Raw genomic sequence first — 6,000 nt, 5'->3', positions numbered from 1 at the left:
TCAACTATTCTTAAGCACTTGTCCTTAACCAATCTGTTCGCAAAAAAAATTGCATTCAACGGTGAAACTTGTTATGAATAAAAATTAATGTGAATTATAGAATATATTTATCTATCAGTGTCATTTTAAAATTTCCTCTATTTTTTTTTCATATTTAAAACATGTGAAAGGCATCAATACCGATAGGTGGATTAATCAGGCATTCTCTCATTCATATTAGTCCAATCACCACTGGAATCACAATGATAACAAAGAAGGAACATATTAAGATTCACAGCTATCGAAATAAACCATGGAGGGAAGAAAAAAAAATGCTTAATTAGAACATTATCCACTTCCCCCGTAGTGTTTGATACCTGGGGTAAGTGTAAAATCTTTGAATAATTTGCTTTCTTGGTACAATACAAACCACTACCAATTGGATGGGATTAGTTCAATTGTATTATAATAATCACCTGTGATATAAATTCACCTGAAAAAAGGACAATTGGTGCAAAGAAGAATTGATTTTATGAATGCAAAAGTCAACTTTTCGCAAAACCTAAAATTACAGTTCAAGCGTTAACCGTGTTAGTGTATGTACTAATACAAATTTCAACATAGTATTAGTTTGAGCATCAAAGTATATTCTTGCATAATTTTATGATGTGGTAAAAACTGTAAAGTATGTACAATTCCAATTCCTCGAGTCGATTTTTACATTTACCCCCTGTTTCCACTTCCCCCAGTGTACCTTATTGCAATTTTGTAAAAATTTACCCAAAAAAAGTGATCACTGATAAGAAAATTATTTTGAGCTTTTTAGTGGAATGTTTTCACCTGTCATAAGACGAGTTTATACAATCCCATTGAATTCCACCACTTAATTGTATCTTGACAGATACGTATTTCGACCTCAAAAGTCGAGTCAAGTACGAGACACTGAAGACGGCCTTACTTTTGAGGTCGAAATACGTATCTGTCAAGATACAATTAAGTGGTGGAATTCAATGGGATTGTATAAACTCGTCTTATGACAGGTGAGTGATCACTGGTTTGTTGCTCGCCCAGAAGACGCCGAATGAGATTACTGTGGTGGTAGGATGGCTTTTGTCTACAGTTTATCGCCTTAAAATATCTCTGCATGATGGGTCTAAGCAACGGAAGCCGGGAAGTGGACGTCCGAGCTTTGCACGTGTGCCAAACGTGATCAAATCGGCTAGTGGAAAGATTGCTCACAACCTGGTGCATTCCACCAGAAAACTTGCCAAGGAAGTCAAAATTTCTGAGAAATGAAAATCCATCAAAGAAGGCTTGCATGTACCTTCCAAAGCTTGGGTGAAACGTCACTTGATTACGGACCGAAAGCTTTTCAGCATCGATGCTGACGCCAACGGCCGCACGGACCAGTTCATCTCACTGAAGAAAGTGTTCTGGAGACTGGAGAAGCGGATGTTCTGGAGAAAGTGAAGTTTAAATTCCAAAACAATCCGGTTGGTGTCATGATGTTTGGGTTGAGGGCGTCCAACGGTTTGAAACTGCCACCTGTTTTCATTGATTGGGGTTACAATAAATATCGAATAGTTATCGGTATTTTAAAGGATCAAGTGCTTCCCTGGGGGAAGGCCGAATTCTCCGAGGATCAAAACGTTGTCCTACAGCATAATGGGGCGCCATGTCACAAGTTCAATCGACCCAGCAATGGCTGAAGAACAACATGATATTTTGGTCGAAAGATTTGTGGCCCTCTAGCAGTCCGGATCTTAATCCGTTGGGTTATACGACTTCGGCGTATGTTGAAACACGAGTCTGCAAACCATCGCACCCTTGTGTGAAGACCCTAACGTTAGCCATAACATGCACATGGCAGTCGATGTCGGAGGACTAGGTTCGAAAGGCGTGTTCTAGCTCCGGCGTCGTCTTGAGGATATTATTAATAAAAATAAAGCACACATTCAGTAAATTTGTTTGAAAGGACCTTATAATGATAACTGAACTCGAAAATGATGAAAATATTGCTTGGAGCAGTTCAAATGGGATTTAAAAGAAATAGAACCAATTTTCGATCATCTTCCGTCGTCTGTCACCATTAGTGAACGAGTTCGTGGGAAGTTATCAAGCCGGCTTCGTTGACGGCCGCTTGATAACGGACCAGATCTTTACTGTACGGCAAATCCTTCAAAAATGCCGTGAATACCAGGTCCCAACGCACATCTGTTCGTTGATTTCAAGGCGGCATACGACAGTATAGACCGCGTAGAGCTATGGAAAATTATGGACGAGAACAGCTTCCCTGGGAAGCTTACCAGACTGATCAAAGCAACGGTGGATGGTGTGCAAAACTGTGTGAAGATTTCGGGCGAACACTCCAGTTCGTTCGAATCGCGCCGGGGACTAAGACAAGGTGATGGACTTTCGTGCCTGTTGTTCAACATTGTGCTAGAAGGTGTCATGCGGAGAGCCGGGTGTAACAGCCGGGGTACGATTTTCAACAGATCCAGTCAATTTATTTGCTTCGCGGATGACATGGACATTGTCGGCCGAACATTTGCAAAGGTGGCAGAACTGTACACCCGCCTGAAACGTGAAGCAGCAAAAGTTGGACTGGTGGTGAATGCGTCAAAGACAAAGTACATGCTTGTGGGCGGAACCGAGCGCGACAGGGCCCGCCTGGGAAGCAGTGTTACGATAGACGGGGATACCTTCGAGGTGGTCGAGGAATTCGTCTACCTCGGATCCTTGCTAACGGCTGACAACAACGTCAGTCGTGAAATACGAAGGCGCATCATCTGTGGAAGTTGGGCCTACTACGGGCTCCAGAAGAAACTGCGGTCGAAAAAGATTCGCCACCGCACCAAATGTGTCATGTACAAGACCGGTTGTCCTCTACGGACATGAAACATGGACAATGCTCGAGGAGGACTTGCAAGCACTCGGAGTATTCGAGAGACGGGTGCTTAGGACCATCTTTGGCGGTATGCAAGAAGACGGTGTGTGGCGGCGAAGAATGAACCATGAGCTCGCCCAACTCTACGGCGAACCCAGTATGGGGCTATCCACAAACCACGTAGACCGAAATTTCACATTATCAAACCCCCCCGTCCCCTCTAGTAGACTTTCGTAGACTTTTCCGAAACCCCTCCCCCCTCCTTCGATGTCTACGTAGACTTATCTAAATTTCACAAAATATCATATGCGGTTTAAAAAATATGGAGATCAACCACGTTTTAAGCAATTCAGCTATTCAAATCAATTTCAGTATGTAAATATTACCATAAAATTCGAATTTCAAAAACAAAATTAAACTGAACAAAATCTAACAAAACAAAAATCAATTTAAAACGTAATAAAATTTAATCCGTTGTCCATAGCTTCCGAAATCAAATCTCAAAGCCAATCTAATTTCTGTTGAACTCGATTCCTCACAGAGGTGTGCGCCACCGCCGCCGACACTTTTGCATAGGCAAGCCATTGCCTCAAATCTGTAACGCATCTGAACGGTTCAAATTTGTAGAAAACCGAACAATTTTCAGAACTTAGAAAAATTTCGAGTTGAGTCCCAAGAATTTCCTTCTAGAATCCAAAAGTTTTCCCGTTATTAGTAATTTTCAGTGAAAATTTTAATTTATTTCCCTAGGTAATTTTTAGTCTAAACGAACATTTCGAAATATATCCCGTGGAATCTTAGAATGGTTTCCTTCGATGGTTTCCTCGATGGAAATTATGAAGAGTTTTCTGTTCAAATTTTGGTGAATTTCTCGTAAAAATTTCGAATAAATTTTCGTGAAAATGATAAAGGCTTTCTTACAAAAATTGCAAATATTTTATTTGTGGAAACTCATAGAGTTTTTGGTTGGAAATTAAAATAATTTCTTGTGGAAATTTTTCAACATTTTCTATAGCAATTCCGAAGATTTTTCATCAATAATTCCAAAGAATTTGCCATAGAACTCTTGAATAAATTGCCGTAAATTTTCTAATAATTTCCTATGGACATTGGACAAAGTTTTGCTTATCTGTCTAAAAAATTCCTCGCGAAAATTCCGAAGAATTACCGAAATTAAGTAAAGTTTCCCAGGGACTTCTTAGAAAATAGGGCTTCCATTCTCGGGAAGGATTTCCCGGGATATGAACATAAGTTTCCCGAATTTCCTAGGAAATGTTTTTACGGGTTCTAAATTTGATACAAATATTAGTTCTATTAACTTAATTTAAGGAACTGATCTATTATATTTTTACTAATATTTGCATTGCGTTCTTTTGATAAAACTTCGTCTTCAAAATTGATGGAGGAAATGTTAAGAAGAAATAAACAAATCAAAATGATGAGATATGCGTTTCATTTTTTTTTTGGCTAAATTGGACAAAATTTCGAGGTGGCTAAAATAGATTGATTGTTGACTTCTCAGACTTCTAAAAGAATCTATCAAAAGATAGGAATACTTACATTTTATGCTACAACATGGATATAAAGTATACGGCATTTTTGAATGATTTTGTCATTCATTCAACTTTGCGTAGAATGATCCGATATTGATGAAACCGGAACCACCGTCGCGGAAACTCTTCTAGTATACTGTCCCATTGCAAAACCTCAGATTGGCCCCTGGCCAACGGAGAAGTTCCGTATGCCATATACCCTGAAAAAAGTTACTTTCGCATAACACCCGGAACCTGCTACAAATTGACCAGAGAGTCTTACAGTCCTCAAAATATATCTTTAATGAAGATCATATATTCATCGTCTTAGGAAAACATGAATCAACCTTTTTGTCTAACCCCTGTTAAAAAATAAATTGGCAAATTTCTTACTTTTGTAATGTAGGTATTTCAACATTATGCACGCAGCAGTAAAATCTACTTCAAAATAGTTCTAACATAAGGCGAAATAACCTGAGCTCTAAAATTTATTTTTGATAATAATCTATATAATAAAAATGAAATGGTCTGTGTTCGTATCCGCATAACTCAAAAACGGCTGGATGGATTTACTTCATTTCTTCAGCAAACATGTTCGTTATCGTTTCCGACGGGTTTATACGATATTTCCTCATGTAAAAATCATAAGCAAGATTGAGCAAATAGCGAAAAACTTAAATTAAGAAAGTTTGTATGGGCAGTTCAGAACACGCATTTTTGCTTACTTTGCAGGACAACGTCTGCCGGGTCGACTAGTTTTGAATACATTTCTGTCGAGCAAAGCGCTCAAATTTATTTCCCGGGATCCCGGGAATTTCTAGAACATCTCCAATGGAAATTCTGAAGGGTTTCTCGCGCAAATTTCGGAGAATTCCCTCAATAAGTTTAAAAAAATGTCTTTTGGAAATTCAAATGACTTTTTCTTTGATATTCTAAAATGCTTCCTTTGTAAATTCCAAAAAATTTTCCGTTGAAGTACGACATAATTTCCCGTGAAAATTCTTAAGAATCACTAGTCGTTTCCATAGAAGTTCCTGCCGAAAATCGGAATGGAAATTTAAAAAAAAATCTAAAGTTTTTTTTTTAGAACACTTCAGAGAATTTTCCTTATCAACTCAACATAGAAAAATTTCCATGTGAAATCCATGGTAGTTTTAAGCCGTAGTTAAGCAAAAAGCTGATAAATTCTATCCAGGGTCACTTTGTAACAATAATTAGTTACTTCATTTTGCATGTTGATCAAATAGAAATGACCCATATTAGTGTGTGACCCGTGATTTTGGGGTCAGTGTATTTGAGATTGAAACAACCATATTATTTTGATTATTTAAACAGTCTATTCTAATAACTATATCTGAAACTAGATTTGTGCAATAGCACAACATGTGAGAGATTTGGTTTGACAAATGTATTGGGAGGTAACCACGACGCCAGTACGTTAGACAGGTGCTTTCCCTACTAAGCAAGGGCTTCTTGTAATCAGTTTGAACATTTGGTTTGAACTTGGGGACTTTGGAGAACACTGTTATTGCACACGACTTGACCTACAAAACTGATTCAAACTGATTATAAGAGCCCTCCTTATATGAAAAACGGCAGATC

The sequence above is a fragment of the Armigeres subalbatus genome, chromosome 3 (assembly GCF_024139115.2).
Source record: "Armigeres subalbatus isolate Guangzhou_Male chromosome 3, GZ_Asu_2, whole genome shotgun sequence".
NCBI classification, from domain to species: domain Eukaryota; kingdom Metazoa; phylum Arthropoda; class Insecta; order Diptera; family Culicidae; genus Armigeres; species Armigeres subalbatus.
Note: the sequence above shows the minus strand (reverse complement) of the source record.